Source organism: Chinchilla lanigera, unplaced genomic scaffold (genome assembly GCF_000276665.1).
Source record: "Chinchilla lanigera isolate Chin_1 unplaced genomic scaffold, ChiLan1.0 scaffold00009, whole genome shotgun sequence".
NCBI lineage: Eukaryota > Metazoa > Chordata > Mammalia > Rodentia > Chinchillidae > Chinchilla > Chinchilla lanigera.
The window spans coordinates 28,136,456-28,148,322 of record NW_004955410.1 but is presented as its reverse complement, the minus strand read 5'-3'; the positions used below and the strand labels follow the sequence as shown (position 1 = coordinate 28,148,322).

Sequence of the window (11,867 nt, the reverse complement as noted above, 5' to 3'; positions counted from 1 at the left end):
CAGAGAACTTTAACCACCGATGTTTATTGGGATCTTCCTGCCTAATGTCCCTGCCTTCTCTCCATCCCTTAGAAAGGACACACTTCTCTTTGTTCAGGGCAGACAGGCTTCTCCTGCTCTCTGCCTGCACCCAGGCACAGTAAGTTCCATGCCATGTTGCCTTCACACAAGCCTGGTGGTCTTGCTGGTTCCTCCCCGGCCATGTTACATATAAGAGCCAGCAGATGCCCCACAGCCTCCCTCGGCAGCAGTGTCTCAGCTAGGTCTGGCCTTCTCCTCCTTTCTCTCCTTTGTAATTCTTTGTCCTGCCAAAACCACAGCTGGAGTTGCCCCAAAAGCGGCTGCAGGGGAGATTCCTCAAGGGAGTCCCCCAAACCCTTCCAAGATAGGTCAGTTCCGACCGCAAAGAAAGCAGCACCAGGTGCTAGGGTGAGCAGTAAAAAGCACTGTTTAGGAAAATTTACTTACAGCAGTGCAGTGTCCCTGCAATGGAGGGAGAGGCTCCCCACTTGTGCCGGGGCCACAGGTCAGTGGGTGGAGTTTAAGGGAAGGTGGAAGGAATCTGGCTGCGGGCAGGGCCTAGTTTCATTCAGCATTTGGGGCTACCATCTAGACACCCTTATCCGTGCCCAGGAATGTTCAAGGTGCTAGGTTCGAGCCTCAGATGGCTGGGCTGCCAGCAGTCAAGGCACTCTGTGATTTCCAGTGAGGACATAAAAAGAAAGGAGGGCAACCAGAGGGCCTTACAATTTATCCTAAATGGTTTGGTTTGGTTTTTTGTGGATGGCTCTTACACTCTCCCATGCCCACCTCTTTTGTGATATTCCCTGGGCTGGCAGAAAACAGCGGGCTCCCCTACAAGGGCCTTCTCCCTAATTTTAGGAAGCACTACACACAAATCCTCCACCGAAAGTAAATACAAGTGAATGTGACAAAACCTAAACTCACAATTTTTACTCTCAGTTTTTTTTTGGTATCAGGACTCAAACTCAGGACCTTGCACTCGCCAGGCAGGCGCTTGTGCCACTGAGCTATATCCCCAGCCCTAAAACTCACAATTTTTAAAAAGCTTTCAGTCACTCAGGCCAGAATCCCAGAAATTATTTTTGCTTCCTTCCTTTCTCACCCTTTCCCAGTCCAACTGCTCAGTCACTGGACAATCCTCTCTCCTAAGGTTTCTGAAGTCCACTCCCTTCTCTCAGCCTCCAACATCACTGGCCTGGTCAAGCACTCATCATTTCTCTTCTGCACTGTGATTTGTTTAAGGCCTTCCCATGAACTAAGTACAATCTCTCCCACAGAGAGACCACAGCGGTGAATAACCGCACCTGATGCCTCAGCATTTATTATAGTTTTAGATTTAACACAGTGTTAGGTTTGGGGTTGGTTTGGTTTGGTTTGGGCTTGTTTTTCTTGGTTTTTTGAGACAGGGCCTTGCTACGTATCCCAGGCTGGCCTCAAACTCTCAACGATCCTCCTGCCTCAACTTCTGGAGTGCTGAGATTACAGGTGTGAGCCACCAGGCCCAGTTCACAGTTTTAGCTCTAGAAGACTACTTACATTATTTTTAATCTAATCTTGTCTCATAATTTTTTTCTGGTACCCAGAATCAAACTCAGGACCTTGTGCTTGCCAGGCAGGCACTATGCTCCAGCCCATTTCATAATATTTTAAATGTGAGCCAACACCATTGCCCTCCCTATGTCTATTACAAAGTTATACATGATTCACTAAAATATAAATCTGCATCTGATAAATTTTACTAGGAAAAAACTTTAAAAGGTAGATCCCAAAAACTAATTTTTAGTATTACTTTGGAGCAGGTGAAAGAAACAGGCCTATCAAGCCATCTAAGAAAGCCCTCTGGGCATTTGACCCTACTAGGATCTAACCTTATCAGCCACAGGAAAGTCATCCAGGGGGTCTGTGAATTTCTATGCCAGTTTCCTAACAGAAACTTGGGCGGGGGGCATGCATCCTCCAAGACCAAGGTCCTCACTGCTTTGTAGGACTCCCAAATAAAAGAAAACACTCTAACAGTCTGAATCTCACAACAAGGGTTCTTAAATGCCACTTAAACCCCTGCCCAAGTTTTTAAGGACTCACAGCAAAAGAGGAAAAAGAAAACGCAGTAAGCTCCACCCTAAAGCTAAAATCCCAATGTAAAAGGACTTCCCTTTATTCTGAGGTTATATTTTTAGGGATAACCAAATAGTCTTTCTCCTATAAAAAGACAGGCTACATCTGATGAAGGTAGAGATTTTTGTGCCTTTTATATAAAAAGCAAGAAATCAGCAATCTTGTGCGAGACACCCAACCTTCTTTTTTAAATTTTAGCAGCATAAGAATTCCACAGTTAGTAAGCCAGGCATGGTAAAGTATGCCTGTAATCTCAGCACTCTGGGAGGATAAGACAGACCTTAGCAACTTAACAGTCCCTGTCTCAAAATTTTAGAAAAAGATTTTTAAAAAGGGAGGAGGATCTAACCCAGTACAAAGGCCCTGGGGTCAATTCCCAGTCCTGTAGGAAAAAAAAAAAAAAGAATTCCATAACTCTGAGTGCCATTCATCTCAGCATTCCCAAATCCTCTCCCAAGTACGGACCCTAACAGAGTTTGCTGGGGTCCTCACTGCCCTAACAACTCCAGCCTGGTAGTGGTGGTTGCCTGGAATGTTAAGAAAGATCACAAGGCATTGCTTGGCTCAGTGAGGAAGGGGTAAGATCAGTCAAACAGGGATATTTTGCATGGCATGGAAGAAATTAAGTGGGAGAGTGACACAGGAATGCATCTGACAAGCACCAGCCCCCAGTCTAAGACTTCCCAGAGCCCATTACTAAAAGCACTTGGTAGAGTGTTATATCTAATGGCTTGCAAAGCCCTTTAATATACTGTATGTCACTGCTGAACACAGAGAAGGAGAGGAGGGTGAAACCTGGAAGGGGCTCACGGGTCAGGAGGGCTCCCTCACTACCTCCTGGTACGTGATTCATTCCTCCCTCATCAAAGCCTCAGCAAGCGGTACACACTGAATCTCCTAATTCAAGGGTCTGCAATACACCCGAGAAGGGCATTTGCCCAAGGTAGGCTGGCCAGGAAAGGGCAGTGGAAAAGATTCAGAGAAATGACCAGTGGGAGTCTTTTTCAAAGAAATCCACCCTTGTGATTGCACACCAGCAAGGCAAAGTCCAAAGGCTAACAAAATCTAAAGGGAAAACAAATGTACTAGAGCAGTGGAACCAAAACCCAGACTGGCCTTATTCTAGGAACAGATATGATAAAGCAGTGTTCTCTGCAAATACATATGGACTGAAGCAACGCCCAAAGTTAAAAAATTGTGCCTTCGTAATTCTGAAAAGCCTCTGATTTTAGGAAGTCCTCATCCCCACTGAATAGCTCTGCCTGGGCTCTGACTGCATGCTGCTCTGCCCGCCTGCCTGATGGAAACAGGAAATGGGCACAGGAGGCAGGATCCCATCTGAGACGGGCCAGTGTTCAAGCTTCCACCTTTTCAAGATTTTGAAGTCTGGAGCTCACACACCCTTACTTCTGGGAAGGAATCCTTCGGAAAGACATGCTCCAGGGACAAAGCCACAGGTATAAGGCTGCTCACTGTAGCCCGGTTTGTAAGTGACAAAGTTGAGACCACTCACATGCCCGTTATGAAGGAAATGATTAAATAAGGTGGGACACATTCATGGACTACATACCTTGTAGCTCAAAAGAGAGAGATGAATCTGTAAGTGCTGAAATGGAGAGGTGTCCACGATACACAAAGTAGAAACAGCAAACTGCCGAACAATCCATAGTGTTATTCCAGTGTGTGTGTGCATAATATGCCTATATACACATATATGAGCATATACACTTCACAAATAAAAAGATTCCAGAAGGATATATGTCAAAGCAAAAAGAACTGGAGAGAAAGGAGCTTTCTTTTTTTTTTTTTTTTACTTTGTATACCCTTGGATTGTTAACCTTTTAAAATACATCACTTCAAATACCATATGCATATAAGCATATAGGTAAATAAGAACTGTCTTTATTTCTCTTTTGCTGACAGGAAAAACCAATTACTGGAAAAGCAACTGCCCAGAGAAGTGAAGGCACGGCTCCCTCTCTCTGGCAGCGTTTAGCATTTCTCCCAACCTTCACTGGCACATCATGTTGTACTTTTACTCAGTTTTGATCAGTCACAAACAACATTTAATTTCTGAAGCACGATTTGCATTCGTGGAAAAATAAAATAAGAACTGCAGAGCAAATCCAGACAGTTTAGAAGTGAGCGAAGTCCAGTTCCACATTTGTCTATGATGGGATCTTTGGCCTCAGGTCTCATTGATTCATCTTTCCGACCCTGGCCACCCTGCCTTCATCCTCTCTGAATACACTGTTTATTTACCATTTATTCTGCTTGTGCCTCTAAATGATTTGAAGCAGTTCCCAAATGGATTTAAGGCAATGAACAATAACTGATCTGAAAATGGCAAAATTGGTAACAGGAGCTCAGGTACAGAAATGGGAAGAAGGACGACTAAGTAAAAATGCTATTTTAAACAGAAACTCTCAACATTTCCTGAGCATATTTAATTTCCAGTTGATATGCACCAGAGTTCCTCAAAATTTTTATTGTAAAACTAAGATTTATAATAATCATAAACTGTTAACAGGAATTAAGGTACAGAAATAGCAAGAAGGAAGGCTAAGTAAAAATGCTATTTTTAAATAGAAACTCCTTGTTATGGCTTATATCTAGATGTCCCCCCAATGCAGTCATAGCTGGGGCTTTTCAGAGGTACCTGGCTCTAGGGTGTGTTTTGCAAGGATTAAGTGTGTGATGCTGGGGTTACAGGTATGTGATTTGTTTGGAATGGTTCTGGGTGTGGATAATGGGAAGGTCCCACCCTGGATGTGGAGGAAACCTCCCAAAGGGTGGTTATCCTGGAAGGGATAAAAGGCAGAGGCAGGCTACCACTGCTGCTCCTCCCTACTTCACTGCTTTGTTGCCTCCTGCCTTCTGCCCACCATGAACTGTTTCCCCTCTGCAATGCCCCTCTGCCATGCCACCCTGCCTCAGAGCCAGCCAACTATGAACTGAAACCTCTACAAACTGTGAGCCAAAATAAACCTTCCTTCCTTTAACTTTGAGTGCTCGGTATTCTGTCTCAGCAATGAGGAAAGTAATTAAAACATCCCTAACATTTCATAAGCATATTTAATGTCCAGTTGATATCCACTAGAGCTCCTCAAAATATGTACTATAAAGCTAAGATTTGTAAGAATCAAAAAAATAACAATCCAGGAAGACACTGCTACATTATCCACTTCTACTAACAGCACATAAATATATATTCATTTAACTTCCTCATGCTCTCCAGAGGTCCTTGATATTTTTCATAAGCCAGTCTGATGATCAAGTAAGTATAATAAGCCTCTTGACAGAGCCTACCTAGCTCTACTGACACAGGGGTTCAATTATCTTCAAAAACTAGCTTAAAAGATGGTTCAAGTTCAGAGTCACTCACATGTGAGTTCAAATTTCATCAATGCCATTATGGCTGTATGAACCTGAACAAAACCTCTCTAAACTTTAGTTTTATCGTGGGGAGAAAAGGGGATCTTGACAGTACCTATTTCATAGGGCTGTTGTAAGGATTAAATCAGACAATATACTGAAAGAACTTAAGCAAATGTGCAATTAAAAGTTAAGTATTACCACTGGCTCCATTCTTGGTACCTTTTTCTTCAAAATGTATGAAGAATGGGAAAGTGCAAAAGCTGTTTTATTCTTGAACTAGGACTATAACTTAGTGGTAGATCATGTGTTTAGCATGCATAAGACCCTGGATTCAATCCCTAGCGCCACAAAAAACTGTATTATTCCAGTGAAAAGATGGAATAATCCTTACACATACATCTCCACAGATCAAGAAAAAAAAAGTAAGTTGTGTGTTTATCTAAAAGTATGTACAGAGATCTCTGCTCATTTAGCGATGAGAAAAAATCCTACGTAACCACAAACACTGTGGGGAAAGTATCAGTTGGCAAAAAGAGAGTGATACTTATAGCGAAAGCGTGTATGGCCTACTACTCAGGACAGACTTGATCAGAAATGGAGATGTGCTCTAACACAGTTCTCTCAGTTCACAAACTTAATTCATTCCACAATTCTGGTTGAAAGGATTAAGCTCGTGAACTGAGGTACCACTACACTGCTATGTCTTCAGAGTCTGTCACAGATGTGTTACAACTGGTTCCAAGAAAGTCCCACTCTGAATATGACTTCACACCAATAGCAACCTAACGATCTCTTCCACAGTTTAGATGATAAAGATGATAAGGACATGTATGCTAGGTGTTTAGTTTTTGTTACAGAATCAAAAAAACTTAAGTAAAAATCTTTTTGAAGTTTCTAGTATAGAAAACACAAACAATAGACACAGATACTATTCACACACTATTGTGTCAGCCCTGTGCTTAATATGTTATGCAGACCGCTTCTTTTAATTCCCACAACCACCCATTTTATAGATGAAGACACTAAGGCTTAGAGAGGCGATGTAACCTGCTCAAGATCACTACCACAGGGTGACCAATTTGCTGAAGGCCAACAATGGAGAATTCAAACTCATCTATCAGAAAAGTGACCCACCCGTCACTTTTCAGATCCTAGTTATAAGCTCCCTAATGCAGGGGAGCTTAATCTAACTCTCTCCACAAGGCCAAATCCTTAGTACTCTTCCCTTGCGTCATCTTCCTCTGCAGCTCTGATCACAATGATAGTTTTACCCTTATCGAATATTGGGGCTGTCTCCCACCACACTGTAAGCTCTGAACACCGCAGCTCCTCAGTGTTCTTATTTATTGAGGAACTTTGGCCTCTATCATACTACCAAGCACATAGACAGCAGCAGTCCCCATTCACATTTACACTGATTGGATGAATGGAGAAACAATGCCCAGAAATAACCCAGCGGCCAGGGTACTGTGCTACCGAAGCAGCAGTCCTCATGTGTGAGAACAACAGTGCCAGCTGATCACAGGGACAAGAGAATACTGAGGCAAAGCTCAGGACTAGAAGAGGCTCTCAACGTACAAACCTCGGGGCTGGGGATTTAGCTCAGCGGCAAAGTGCCTGCCTGGCAAGCGCAAGGTTGTGAGTTCGGTTCCTAGTACCGGAAGAAAAGACAAACAACAACAAAAAAAAAACAAAGTACAAACCTCACAGTGTTGACACACAGCAGCATCTCTGCATCTGACGTGGGGATGGGGGTAGGCACGGACCCAGGCACCACCTCTACAGTCAGGACACCGGGGCTCAGGGCTCCTAAGTGACCCTGGGCTACCCCCTTAACCTCTGTGTGCCCAGAGCCCTCATCTGTAAAAGGGTGATCGACAGAACCTGCACCTATATAGCTACTGAAGAACAAATGCATTATTACATGAAAAATACCTCAAAGCCTGGCTCTCAAAAGGCACATAATGCTGCTAAAGGCTGTTAGGGTTTTGTTTTTTTTTTTAAATCCTACTTTGTCATTTGTTTACCCCATTGGAGTCAGCCTAGTGAACATAGGTTTCAAAGGCTGTAAGAGTTAAAGAGTAAAGACTTTCTTTTTCTCTGATCACTTAATACAAGACAAATCATTACAGTTAAAGGATAACAGAGTTACACCAATTATTCTCTGTTCCCAGCAATAACCTTGGATTCTCGACAATCATAGGTTTTACTTTCAGGTCTGAAATCATGTGATTCTAAGCCAATTTACTTCTTAAACTAAACAAAGAATTCAAAATTATCATCTGCTGCAATGAAATGGGATTGCTTTTTATTTTTTACCCTAGGAATAATATTAAATGCCTAAGTTGTAAAAGATATAGCATAAATATAACGATACAAATATCAAAATCTGAATTCTGACAGCTTCAGTTCTATTTGTGTAACAGCACCTCTCTACAATTGCTTTCCTAACAGAAATATATAAACTCATTCGCTCTTGTATCACATTAGCTATCTTACAATTAAAAATACTATCAAATATTTTGTAAGTTTAAAAAAGGTACAAAGACATCACTGGAGTAAGTGGTGCTATTTTAATGTGGCCCTATTTAGTACATAGCACACTGTACACAAGTAAACTTCCTCAGTATGAGAATGGCATGACACTTATCTTGAAGAATGCTTTTGTTCCTAGGTTTGATTCCCGTACACAAACATTCCTATGATCACTTTCTGTGCACTTAACCACACGAAGTATTTATTCTTCATCGACCCAAATTAATACAATTTTGTTTGAGTTCCAATCCATTCTAGTAGACATATGTGTCTGTGTGTGTGTGTGTGTGTGTGTGTGTGTATATATATACAGAGAGAGAGAAAAAGAGAGACAGCTTTCTTCTATTGTGATTACTTTTCCTGGTATTTTAATCTGCTATTTCCTTTCTCTGATATCTTCTCCAAATATTTTTAAACAGAATCACAGGCAGTTCACAGGCTGTTTTTGACCCTCAATTATGAAAGTGAAAGTGACGGAAAATAAAGGAAATGGTAGTATAAAAACAGTTACTAAATCTCTGCAATTTTTTGCAACATGTCTCTGTCAACAAGGAAAAGCCCAGGATTTCAGAGCAATATATTTTGAACAAGCTGTGGCAACCATAACATAGAAATGTTGCACCAGTCAAAGCACTAACTCCTTTAGGACAATGGACAATCCTTTGAAAAACATATCCACAAAGATAAGCCACTTCAGTCTAACAAAACAATAAAGGAGTAACTTCTTTAAATAGAAAGATATGTTTGCTACCTGTCAGAAATTTGAGTTCTCAGGGCTCAAGGTCTGCTTATCAGGCTGATGTCAGTCTCAATTTCACAACTTTTTTTTTTTATTCTGTGCCCCAAGTGAACAGCAAGTTTTAAGAGGAAGGAGAGGGTGGAGGCAAACAGGAGGTGGTGTTTTATTACGTAAATGTTTAGGCAAAAAACAAATGTGGTAACACTGGTTTCCCAGAAGCCTAAGTTCATGTAACATCCAAATAACAGTCCTTAATGTGCAGTCCTTACAGGCATACACTCCCTCTGAATACCCTTTCCAAAGCATCCCAGATGGATTGGCGCACGCGCACGCGCACGCGCACGCGCACGCGCACGCGCACGCGCACGCGCACGCGCACGCGCACGCGCACGCGCACGCGCACGCGCGCACACCCCAGCACTCCGCCTAAGCTGCCAAACCATCAAGAACAGCCCAGATAAGTCAATGCTAACCAAGACTGATGTTTCGGAGAGGTGAGAGTGTTCAGGAGAAAAGACTACAGCTCGGTTTACCGTTCTACATTGATCAGGTACAAACAACATTGTATCTACAGGTAACATACACTGAAGCCATGGCTGGGGATTCAGCTTAGCGGCACAGCGCCTGCCTGGCAAGCGCAAGGTCGTGAGTTCGACTCCCGGTACCGGGAAAAAAAAAAAAAACATACACTGAAGCCAGCCTTGGCGGCGCATACCTGTAATATCAGCACCTGGGAGGCTGAGGCAGAAGGCTCGCCATGAGTTTGAGGCCAGCCTGGGCTACAAGGAGAATCCAAGGCTAACCTGAGCTACAAAGCAAGACCCTGCCTCAAAAAAAAACAGTACACTGAAAAGTCTTTACCAGCGTAGATCTCAAGTTAAGTGTCATTACCACAATTAAAAATTTAAGAAAAGAAGATCAGGTATCACCTACTGAGTGGTTTTCTTATTGGCCCTCAAGGCAGACTGACAGCAAGAAATACCAGTATCCCTGAAATGCTGCAAATGCAGATGCTTCCTCTGAACACGCGCGCACGCGCACGCACACACACACACACACACACACACACACATCTCCTGTCCTCTTCCTCTTGCCAAATACTTCCTTCATCTTAATTCCTCTGAGTGCTTCACCTCTTTTTTTTTTTAACATCAATACTCTGTCCTTAAGCCAAGCGTGGTGGCACACGCCTGTAACCCCAGCACTCAGGGGGCTTAGGCAGGAGAATCGTCTCGAGTTCAAGATCAGCCTGAGCTACAAAGTGAGCTCAAGGCCAGCCTGAACTGCATAGTGAGACCCTGCCTCAAAAAGACAAATAGAAAAAAGACAAAAAAAAAAAAAAAAATTCTCTGTCCTTTCCAGGGAGACCCAGCACAACGCACAAAAGAAGGAAATGGGGCAGGGGACGACCCTTGAGCTTATTTTCCCCAAACCCTAAAGATTCTCCAAGTGCCCAAGAACAAGCTCTGTATACCCAGAGGCCACAGAGCCACAGAGCCCAAACGGCCCACGAGAAACCTGGAAAGCCCCCCGCTCATCCTGGGGCCCAGACATCAGTGACCTGCCAAAGCTGCACATGGAGATTTCTGCTCTTCCTTCTGGAAGGACACAAAAGAAGCAGGTAACAAGAGTGTCCAACTTAGGCAGCAGCTCTAGCCCACTCAGTGTGTGCGCTCTCTCTCTCTCTCTGAGCTGGGCCCCAGTGACCCAGTGCCCACAGTGTCCGAGGCGGTGACCCCTGAATGACTGCACACCTGTGGGGTGGAGGCAGGAGCAGAGATGCGGAGGGCTCTGCCCTCCGTGTTCAGAGGTCAGGTCTTTCAGGATTAGGGGACAGAAGACAGGGAGAGTGGGAAGACGCTGCAGCCACAGCTCAGAAGAGAAATCTACCTTCCCCCTTAAGGAAATCCGAGCGGCACCCTGATGGGCCATCTGTCTGTCCCACTGCCTGCCAGTCTGCCGGGGCACTAAGTGCTACAGTCCAGCCACAGGCCACCTCACCTGGCTCATGTACCCGCCAGCCTTGTCTTCCACTTCCCTCTGAGTGCTCCCAGCACGCAATGGGGCGCCGTCCTCTCCTGGGCAGTGGACCCGCCGTCCTGTGATGCACCAACTCCTACCAACCCCTGCCCCTCCCTCTTGAGGGAAAATACCAACGGCAAACACCCACCCCCTTGGGGTGGCCAAGCACAGCACACGTGAACCCGTCCGCTCTGCACAAAAGCCCTTTGAGAGGCGCTGTTAGTATTCCCACTTTAACTATTAGAAAACTGACGTGCAGAGCGATTAAGTGACTTTCTCAAGGTCCCACCAGTGAGAGGCAGTCAAGATTCAAACCCACCAGCAGCAGCAGCGTCCACACTCCAACCCATAAGCTGCACTGCCCCTGAAGTCACAACCCGACACCGCATCCCCTCCAGCTTTCCCTGAGCCCCTCGAGGCCCGCTCCGCTCCAGCCTCCAGCCAGGTTCCCACTCGCCTGGCCTGAGCATCGCCCTGTCCTCCTCTCCTGCCTCAACTAGAAAGCCCAGGAGAACAACGCCCCAGGCTTTTGTAGTATCCTCTCTGCACTAGTTTCCTACCGCTGTCATAATAAACTGCCACCAACTTAGTGGCTTAGTGGCTTAGCGATACAAATTTCTTGTCTCACAGTTCTGTAAGTCCTCAGGTCAACATAGGTCTTTCCAGGCAAAGTCAAGGTGTCAGCAGGGCTCCGTTCCTTCAGGAGGCTCCAGGGCAGATCAGCTTTCTTGCCTACTCCAGCTCCTAGCAGTGTTTTCCTTGGCTTGTGGCTTCTTCTTCCACCTCAAAGCCAGCCACAGGCTGTCTCTGAGACTCTTCTGTGGTCACATCTCACCTCTGACCATCACCGGAAAAGCTGGTCTGCTTTTATAGACTCACATGATTAGACCAAACCCACCAAGATAACCCAGGCTAAACTCCTAACCTCAAGGCCCTAAATCTAATCTCACTTTGCAAAGTCCTTTTTGCCAGGCAGAGAAATCTATTCACAAGTTTCAGGGATTAAAATCGGAACTTCTTGGGGAGGAGGTCACTATTCTGCCTACTACAATTT

The 11,867-nt window shown here is 44.5% G+C and overlaps 1 protein-coding gene across 1 annotated transcript in view; it reads right to left on the bottom strand.

The window, feature by feature from the left end:
* Snx10 (sorting nexin 10) overlaps window positions 1-10,897 on the bottom strand; it is a gene marked incomplete in the record, with an annotated part of 41,389 nt that extends 30,492 nt beyond the window's left edge. The window contains 1 exon segment of the mRNA XM_013510607.1: window positions 10,793-10,897.
* Between the last annotated feature and the right edge of the window lie 970 nt (window positions 10,898-11,867).